This window comes from Dermacentor silvarum, chromosome 9, assembly GCF_013339745.2.
Source record: "Dermacentor silvarum isolate Dsil-2018 chromosome 9, BIME_Dsil_1.4, whole genome shotgun sequence".
NCBI lineage: Eukaryota > Metazoa > Arthropoda > Arachnida > Ixodida > Ixodidae > Dermacentor > Dermacentor silvarum.
The window spans coordinates 63,443,406-63,454,022 of NC_051162.1; the positions used below are offsets into that span (position 1 = coordinate 63,443,406).

General features: G+C 40.8%; 1 long non-coding RNA gene across 1 annotated transcript; it reads right to left on the reverse strand.

The window, feature by feature from the left end:
* Window positions 1-3,332: 3,332 nt before the first annotated feature.
* LOC125940107 (uncharacterized) lies at window positions 3,333-9,801 on the reverse strand. The gene is made up of 3 exons (XR_007463348.1): window positions 9,733-9,801; window positions 7,947-7,988; window positions 3,333-7,123 (listed from the first exon to the last, which is right to left on the reverse strand). It is a non-coding gene; the product is annotated as an uncharacterized LOC125940107 (long non-coding RNA).
* Window positions 9,802-10,617: the final 816 nt, after the last annotated feature.

Consider the following 10,617-nt stretch of genomic DNA (forward strand, 5'->3'; position numbering starts at 1 on the left):
CCACCTAACGCAAAAAAGGATCCTATAAGTAAATTGACAATAAATGATGTGGACGTCACTGACAGTCAACAAATAGCGGCAACATTTAATGACTATTTTTCTTCTCTGTTCCTGCGTGGTGATGGCCAGTCTACTGATTTCAGATCAATCACCTTTCCGGTACCGGATCTTACTATATGCGAACAAGGCATTTTTTCTGCCCTTCTTCACCTGAATACAAATAAAATCATCTGGACCAGACGATATTCCAAACGCGTTTCTTTCCAGGTACGCGGAATGGTGTGCAAAATTCCTCTTTGTCATTTACAGTACGAGTCTGCGTGAAGGCGACGTCCCCAGTGATTGGAAACTGGCATAGGTTATTCCTGTGCACAAATCTGGTACTAAGTTCCACGTTGCTAACTACAGGCCAATTAGTTTGTTGTGTACTGCAAGTAAAGTAATGGAACACTTCGTGTTTAAGCACATCGCCTCATGCTTGGAAGACAATAACTTTTTTTCAGAAGCTCAACATGGTTTTCGTCGCGGGTTATCTACCGCGACACAGTTAATACACAGTTCCAATGATTTCTACTCAACGCTTGACAAGGCGGGACAAATAGACGCCAATTTTCTGGACTTTGAAAAAGCCTTCGACCGAGTACTGCATTGTAAACTTTTACTAAAACTAAGGCACATCTTGCAAAATCAAAAAAATTTTGCAGTGGCTCGATTCATACCTATCACACCGGCAGCAGTACGTCCAGATATCTACTTCAAGTTCACCCATCGCTCCAGTATTTTCAGGAGTGCCACAGGGCTCAGTCCTTGGGCCACTTCTTTTTCTTATATATTTAAATGACCTCAAGCTTGACTCTCCTGTGCATGCCCGTTTGTTTGCAGATGGCTGCATAGTTTAACATACAATTCTTGCTGAAGGTGACCAGATTATTCTAAATAGCTATTTATCTGCTGTTAGTAATTGGTGCCAAAACAGGACGATGTCATTAAACGTCACGAAATACAAACAAATGACCTTAACCCGAAAAAAAGTTCCATTGAAGTATTCTTACAAAATTAATAGCGCTTCTCTCGAACCAGTGGAACAATTTAAGTATCTTGGCGTAACGTTCAGCTCGAATCTCAGTTGGAGCGCCCACATTAAAAACATGGTTTCAGTAGCGTCCAAAAGACTATGGCTGATAAGACACCGGTTTAAACATGCAACCACTAAAACAAAGCTGGTAGCCTACACTTCACTCGTGCGTCCCTTACTGGAATATGCTGACGTGGTCTGGGATCCGCACACAAAAATGGATATAAAAAGTAATGAGGGGGTTCAGAAAACGGCACTGCGATTTATATAGCATGCCTACAGAAGACAGGTATCGATATCTGATCTTCTTAGTCGCTCCGGTCTTCCCACGTTGGAATCTCGTCGAAAAATGCACCGTTTGAGCATATTATTTGTCATCATTAATAATCGTACCAAAATAGAATTCCATACTTATATGCAGTACAACACATCACGACAAACTCGGCACAAACACGACAAAACTATTGTAATGCCTCAATGCAGAACCAATGCATACAAGCTGTCCTTCTTTCCAAGAACGATAGCAGACTGGAACAAGTTGCCTTACGACGTGGCCACATTAACATCACCCGATGCATTTTTTTCTGCAATCAGTTCTTATAAGTAAGTTTTGTGTGCTCATTTTTATTTTTCACTGGTATGCTTCTGATGCTTTATCTTCAGATTTGAAGGTAACGCGTATATTTCTTGCTTTGTTTATTCCTGCTTTGCTGCACAAAAACTTCACAGTGTGCCTATGCGTTTTTTTTCCTTCTCTGTTGTAAGTATTGTTCTTGTTGTTCTCCTGATGGACCAAGTACTTGTTAATCACATGTACCCACTCCTGCCTTGGCTACCAAAAGGCGGCCGGCAGTATTGAATAAAGTAAAGTAAGTAAACATTTCGCACGCCACCTTAGACATGCTGTACACAATATTAGGTTATAGAAATATTTATTTACGCTCATAAAAATTCATTACGTTTTCCGCAAGTCGTACGCTGTATAATATTTGTGTGTTCGTTAGGTTATTGGTTATCACAATATGTTTCAACGGATAGTGCTGGAAATGCGGTAAATAATGAGTACCGACGGCTTGTGGTAGCTAATAGAAATATGATGTGTGACGTCTCGGTTGGGACGACGTTTATTAGGCCCGGGAGCTCGTCAGCGAACCAGCGCAGTACATAGGCGATGATGATGATCACATATACAGGCGAAGAGGAGTATATTTAAAAGTGTGATGATTATGATGATGATGATAACATACAGATGAGGAAGATGAGCGTAATATCCCTTACAAAAAAATTGTTGAAAAGTTGTTGAAAAGTCATTGGTCAATGTCAACAAATAGCATTGAAAGCACATTGAGGCTTTGTTGAAACATTATTGAGGAAATTGTTGACAGGTGTTGAAAATTGGCCCGCGACATTTTGTTGAAACATCATTGGGTCGTTTCAATTTGAGAAGTCATTGATGGATTGTTGAAACCATGTTGAATTCCAATATTGAAAGCCCATTGAAGAACTGTTGAAGATGTGTTGAATGTCAATATTGAAAACCTGTTGAGACATTGTTGAAATATGTTGAATGCCAATATTGAAACCCCATTGACATAATGTTGGAACTGTGTTGAATGTCAATATTGAAACCCCATTGAAATATTATTGGAGCAGTATTGAACATCAATATTGAAACCTCATTGAGATATTATTGAAGCATTGTTGAACATCAATATTGAAACCCCATTGAAGTATTATTGGATGAGCGTTAAACGTCAATATTGCTTGATGGAGGCAAAAGGTGCTACGTATCAGAAACAGGACACAAGAGGAAGAACACAGACAACACACACGTTAAGTGCCAAACGTGTGTTGTCTGTGTTCATCCTCTTGTGTCCTGTTTCTGATGCACTACACCTTTTGCCTCCATTATGTTATACCAACAAGCCTAACGTGCAATGTTAGTCAATAGTGCAACACCATTTAAATATTATTGGAGCAGTGTTGAACATCACTATTGAAATCACTTGAGAGCCCACTTAAATATGCTGTTTGGTGAGTAGTGTTGAAAACTGCACTAGACTTTTCTTTAAATACCGCTGAGCTACGTTGAGTCTCATAGCATTACCATTGATGCCATATTGATGTGGTCCTTGCATACTAGTGGACAGGAGCAAACTTAAATGCAGGCACTTTTGTATTGCAGACCTGGGACACCCAGGGATCAAAACCACTTTTAGATATAGCCTGTAATAAAACATATTATAGAGCTGCTAGCAGAACCATTATGCCAGTTTTTAAATTGGCTTAACACACAAAATCAATACTCCTTCATGAAATCAACAGCTCAAAATTGATGTGGACAAAGAGCATGTTTTTCTAGATGAATTGTTTATTGAAGCCAAACATTTGTTAACTGTACAGCCATGTGTGCCTTGAGATCAAAAAAATCCTAACGCAATCTACAAACTGCCAGCAGCTTGATACAATAACGAAGTTGAGTACTGAGAGATGTAAAGTTTGCGTGGCCCTAAAGTAAAACATTTCTCAAAATTGAAATAAATAGAACATAAATAATATACAAGCATTACAGTAAAAAACATTTAAAAAGTACTTGCTTTCTCTATTTGGTAGCCAGTAACTTAATAATCATGGCACTATTTGCATGAGCCCACTGAGACTCTTACTTATTGGTTAAATTATGTGTGCCCATTTCACTAAACGTTATCTACCTCTGAAACGACATGGTAATTACAATAAGTTGTGCCATGGCAGCAGTTTATTGTGCTGTATTGCTTGTTGCACGATCCAGTTGCATTTTCTGCCATCATTACTAGGTTCCTGGGCAGGTCATTACATACCAAGCGATTTATTCACTTTTACTACTTAAGATTTTTATCTGATAGACAGTGGCCATTAGTTACCTGCTGGAAGACTTAAATGGAACTGGCATGAGGAAATTTGTTTTAATTTTTGAGTGCTGCAAAACAAGTTAGAATGAAAGAATTTGCAAGAAATCAGATTTCATGCGTACATGAAAGAAAGCACATCGCTGCCTTGCCCGAGAACTGTTGTTGCACTCTGAATTTAAGCAAACTTTTACCTATTAATTCTTACTGTTTTGAAATAGCAAAATAAACCATTACTACAAACATATGTTAATATGTAGTTTTTCTTAAACAGAACCACTCTGACAATAGCACAGATTCCACTTTCAGGTGTATGTATGAAAGCTAATTTTCTGTAAAATTTCTCACTGTGCCTACTTTTACTTTATCAAACAAACTTGAAATGGTGTGCCGTCATGGAACAGTCTTGGCATGAAAGGACCCGAGATACCTATGAAATAAAATAGTCAAGAAACACTATCTTTTGTAGAAATATATTAAAAATTTACGTAAAATGTACTAAAATACAAAGCGCAACACTTGTGCAATTAATTATTAATCACAACACAGTACTTGTGTCTGAACCATCCAACCTGGGCTTTTCAGGTGACTAGAAACATCATAATAATAAAAAAATGTTGAGGGCTGCAAGTGCACACCACTTGAACTGTCCACAGACTTGAGCTCTTCTGGACACTTCAGGTCCCTTGCGAGAAGTGAGGCCAGTGTGTTCTTAATGTGGGCCATGTTTGTCCCAGGAAACTTGTGACAGGTAAAGCCTGTAAAAAAAGGAAAAACAGCATGAGGTTTAAGATCAATGTTCCACATGCAAAAGTGCGACATGCAGTATGCCCTGTTATAATGAAACTTTCATTTGTTTTGTTTATTCAAAGTTTTCACGAGTTCAATTCTGCAGAATGACCAGCTTTCAAAGTGGAGTGGCGCCGGAGGACTCCACTTAGTACAATATGCAGAAGGCAAACAGGAAAAGCCCACTGTGGCAGAATAACTTCATCAATATCCTTGGTGTGAAAAATGTGAACGTTGCTTGCTTAGGAACAAAATGGTGGAAAAAAGACTTCATACTGTTGGTGAAAAAACTTAAAGGTAGACTACTGGCAACTAAAATTAGTTCTCTCAACAATCATAATCAAAATGTGCAGCACTTTATTGCACTTTTCCTTGCAGGAGTTGCTCCAAATACGGTTATGCGGCCAGAATTGAGTATGGTATATCTGAATTTGTTTTACCGAGCTCATATGCTACTGGAGTGCACTTCTCGCATTATGATGGCCATTCTTATGCCTCTCTACTTAAAAGAAAATACTGCTTATAACGAGGATTTACTGCAGTTGCACGCCAACCTGGTTACACTAACACAAATAAATGCGAAGAAGAAATACGAAGAAATGCTCAGTCTTACAAGAGAAATATGCAAGTAGACTGGCTCTGCTAATCCTTTGAGGGTCACTGCCATGCATGTAGAGTGGCGGAAACAAATCGTGTGGTCATGACCATAAATATGAGGCGGCGAAAGAACATATAAATAAGCATACCTTTTAAGAATGAAGTGTCCCCAAGCATCACATTACAGATTCTGTAACCTTCTGCGACTTCTACAAAAATCCTGATTGTGCTGTTGCCCCTTGGCTTCTTCTAAAACTGATATTTCTCTTTACCCTATGGTGCCCATCACTGAAGTAGTTTGGGAGTATTCACCTAGTTTAATGTTTTGTGAGTGTCATTACATTTAAAAAATGTGATTATGCTAGTTTGCCCTGCATGCTACAATAAACATGGTGTAAAACAGCGGACACTAAGAAACCTTTGTCACTTTGTGACCTAAAAAATTATTTACCCATTTTTTTTCTTGAAAGGTCACTCTGAAGAACAATCCAGAATAAAAATATAACGCTTAAATTGGGGGACGTATTTCCAGAAAATATGTGATCCTCAAAGGGTTAAACATGAACACCTACAAAGCTCATTCAATCTTTGATAAATCTAAACCCATAGTACTTGAGCACTGGTTTATAATAACGCTGAAAACAGGCAAGTGCGTCCTTGAAGTAAGAAAGCAGGAGACATTTCCAACAATTTCAGAGTGGGAGCTGTGGATATGCCTCATGTTCTGTAAGAAGCTTTATATAGTAGCTGCCAAGGGCCTATTGAGTACTGATCATTTTATGGGAACGTGAGGAAAAGTCAAATAAATACCTTTGTTTTTTCCACATCCTAGAATACAATGTGATAAATTGGATCTTAATAGGTTGAGTGCATAGAATGAATGGACATTGCTAAACATAGCAATGTTGACAACGAAGTTGGCAACTCTTCTTATTGTTGCTTTGATCGAAACAACCAAACAATTATGCCCCATAACTTAAGCTCCCTCTGCTAAAAGGCTACTGTCTGCCACCACATGGACCTCCTTCAAGACTGGAGCAACTTTAATTCAATGTGGTCTGTCGAAATAGGTGAAACCACTATGTTTTGTGTTACAGAATCTGGAGGGCCATTTTGATTGCTGAAATTTGGTGGAAGTGCTGTCCCTCGAGTTGAGCAGTAACTGCACTTGAGCATAGCTTCTCCACAATTCCTATATTATAACAACACTTTCAGGCTACTTAAGCACACCCGCTATACCACCAGATTGGTAGCATGCTTCACAGATTGGTAGTTGCTTCATTGCAACTGTTCATTGCATGGACAGTCAAGTAGAGCAACTAATGTGCAAATACACCTAACTTTGTCAGTTGTAGCCACCAATCACTTCTGGCAGTTAAGGCTGCTTTTAAAATTTAGCACTTTAGTAGGGAGGCGTTAGAGACTTGAGATCAAATGAACATTCATTCCAAATAGTAGGCTATTGTAGCACGTAGTTGCAGACACAGGCTACTTGAAAATCATTTGTTGTGCTAATAGCAAGCTGGTAATTCCAAGTACAAAATGTGAATGCAAAAATGCAATGGGAAAAAGGATGTACGGTACTTGCCTATAACAGCGTTGACCCTAATAAGGCCAAGAGCCTCTTTTTGCCTATTGGTGGTGGTGTTTTCGAGAAGTGAGTGGCCCATGAGGTTCTTCTCTGTGAACACATTGTGAATCAAGGCCGTTGCAAACTTGCCTGGTCCACCATGGCAATCTGTGCCAGGATCATCTGAATGAGCACTTCTCCAACCTATGTGAAACGGCACATTTAGGTAAATATTAGTGAGGTAGTTTAAGGATTTTAAGCACATTTACACAACATCCACACTCCAAATAAATCACAGAAATACTGCCTGCTCCAGACCTAAAATGTCAACTAATGTCACTAATAAAAACAACTAAAACTAATGTCATAGCTTGTTATCCTGTTAGGATGCCATGTGCTTCAGAAAAACAAGGATTCACCCAGTACAAAATAAAATAGTAAGTAAACCAAAGCATCGAAAACTTTAATGCAAGTAGCATTTTTAGGATACTTCACATACTTTCGGGTGTCTGCCTCTAAGTATTTTCCAGCCAATTTGTGTCACTAGGTGGTCAATGGCCTAATGGGTAGGGCTGCTATGTTGAGGGAAGTGGGTTAATAACCATCTGATGGACCTGCTTGGATCTCTGGGTATGTGACTCAGAGTATGTGCCACTCTTCAATGAACCTCTTTCACGCCATCTTGGGCAACTGCTGCTTGTGTTGGCAAGCAGCAGTAGCAGCTCAAACAGTAAGATAACTGTCGACGTTAATGCGATTACCACTACACATCAGATTCGCTTGCTGTGTCCCAGACCTACTCAGCTGAATGTGTACATAAGACACAAAGGCAGGGTGTGCCAACTGCCCACCTCATTAAATAAATTAATCGACTCGCAAATCAAAGGCTATGCAAAATCGCAAAGGAGGCACTTAATGCTACCAGTTTTACTAAATCTTAAGGAGAATACCTCCCGGCAATACATTCTCCTGGCAACAGTGCATTTGATCATGGTGACGCTAGACGATGAATGGCCAAAGAATTCACCTTTCGCATTCCGGCTGTGGCGTCTCCAGGCTCATTTTGATTCTGAAAACAGATGTCAGTATTAAAATGTGATGCCACGATAACTCAAAAGCAACAATCAAAACATCTACATGGACGATTAGGCCGACATAAATGGATGGATATAAATGACTGATTGAAAACATTAAAGCATGGCTGCTCTTGCCACTGGCAGTGTGAGGTGGGCAAATAAATTATTTTTAATTTCTCTCCAAAATTTTAAAATTATTTTGCTCATCTACTGAACTGTTGTGGCCACATCTTAAAGGTAGCTCGTTCATATAAAACCAGTGTTGCATTTTTTTACTCCCCGTCTAACTGCTGCTACTGCAGTTTGCTTACTCTCTAAGTATTCCACAGAACTGCTCCACCAACAAACCATTGTTCCAAGCTTATGTCAAAGCGTCATTTAGTTCACAAGGATACGCTCCCCTTTCACTCTCTCTCCTCTTTAGAGTGTGAATTCAAAGCAAAAATAACTTATTGACATAGCTGTCTACTTCTATCTCATAAAAAGCCTTGCTAATTTTTTACATTTGTCGATAACGCCTACATGCCACTGGAAGCACAGTGGGACGACACGGCAAATATGCCCAAGCATCTCGTTCCTTTACTGATTTTCGAACTTAGTTAAATCAATGAGTTACTGAAGGGCCAAAGGCTGAAACTTCACACGATGACGTTATTTTGAATGTTTCATCCCTCTAAAGCAGAACATAGAATCCCACAGAATCTGCCTTTTCCGTGAATATAGAGCGCCTACGCGAAGGCGTTAGCGCGAAGTACTCGATGGCGTCGAAGGGAGATAATGGCTAAAAAAAAGTTCACCGCGCGCCTACCGGCGGAAAACAAACCACACATAACCTGATGATTTCACAGCATTCGCTGCCATCAGCCCTTTCTTATCTCACCTATCACATAGAATCACATATACGCCCTTGCAATTCTTTATTATTATCGCGCCACAGCGCGTGTCTACCGCACGGCGTGTCAGCGGACTCTGGGCACTCGATCCTGAAGCGAACAGCGCAGCAGAATACATTCGAACGGCAAAACGCCCCGCGCATATTTTCGCCGATCCCGACACGCCATGTAGTAGATGCACGTCAATGGACGGCGTTGCGCGAACGAAATATACTTGATTACAGTACAGTTCGGATTATTTCACGTCGCATTGTTTCCACCAAAACGGCAAAGCACGAGCGCTCATTAATAAGGCTAATTTCAATCGGTGCTGGAACACCGTACCAAAAAACGTGGCGCACACAACATGCCCTGTTTCAGCTGGCTCCACATAGCTGCCCACCAAAACGGCAGAGCCACGAGCGCTCATTAATAAGGCTAATTTCAATCGGTGCTGGAACACCGTACCAAAAAAACGTGGCGCACACAACATGCCCTGTTTCAGCTGGCTCCACACAGCTGCTCACCAAAACGGCAGAGCACCGAGCGCTCATTAATAAGGCTAATTTCAATCGGTGCTGGAACACCGTACCAAAAATCGTGGCGCGCACAACATGCCCTGTTTTAGCTGGCTCCACATAGCTGCTTTACGTCGCCGCAAGCGCGCTGTGAAGTTAAATCAGGACAAAACTTCATGCTCAATATCACAAATCTAGTGCTGCACAACCAATTCTCGCAACGGAAGGATAGTACTAGTAATGAAAACGAGCACAGAAGCGCGTGGAAGACACGCACGGGCTCTGTACGCACTTTTGCTGAAAGCGTCGCAATGAACGAGCAAGTGGAATTCGAAACACTCACTCACCTTCGATTTGGCTGAGTCGGAGGCGATCATGGTGATCTTCGAGGCAACGTGTAGCCCATAAAGAGCGAGCAACAGGTTGTTAATATACCAAAGATGTCACAGCGAGGCAAAGGGCACAGAAAACGCAGCAAACTCATCACGTAACCCGCACACATACCGCCGCACGCACAAAGTTCTGGAATGCGCCAAAGAGTCAACAGCGCAAGCGCGCATTCACACAAAAACGCGCATACAAATCCACGCTTTCATAGACATGAATTGCAATATTTATTAACAAATCTTGTAATATAAAGGTATTTCTTAACAATTTATGTGGTTTGCAGGAGTATGAAAGTTTTCTGCTTAGCTTCCTTGAGGAACTATTTTCTTTATCGCGGTAACGCAGTGCGCCGGCCGGGCACGTACGGAGCGCGCGGGAAATAGTGCAAAATTCAAACGTCGCAAATGTCGCGCCCTGTGTGCGCGCACAGTTTTCATCGTTTGTATTAAAAAGAAATATTTATTTTAATACGTGAAGCAACCGGCGCGAAATAAACTACGGACCAACAACGTACACAATTGTCGCTGTTCGTGCTTGTTAGTTTGACATCATGACAAACGGTAGACAGCATGCCGTCCCATTGATTAAACATTTGTACCTGTGCTTCTGCGCTATGATTTGCCACCGGCAAAGTATAACAGCGTAGATTGTGCGTGGTGGCCAAGCAGTTTCCCAGCACACTGGCCAGCACCCCGTCTCTACGTGTTACAGAATAGACCTAGGCTTTCATGTAAAATATGGACACCACGTCGCAGAGATCACCCAAACTTGTTTCATTCTATTGTGCGCTAAGGGCTACCAACTAAACGAAACGCACTCTTTAAAAACATATTTGTTTATTATGC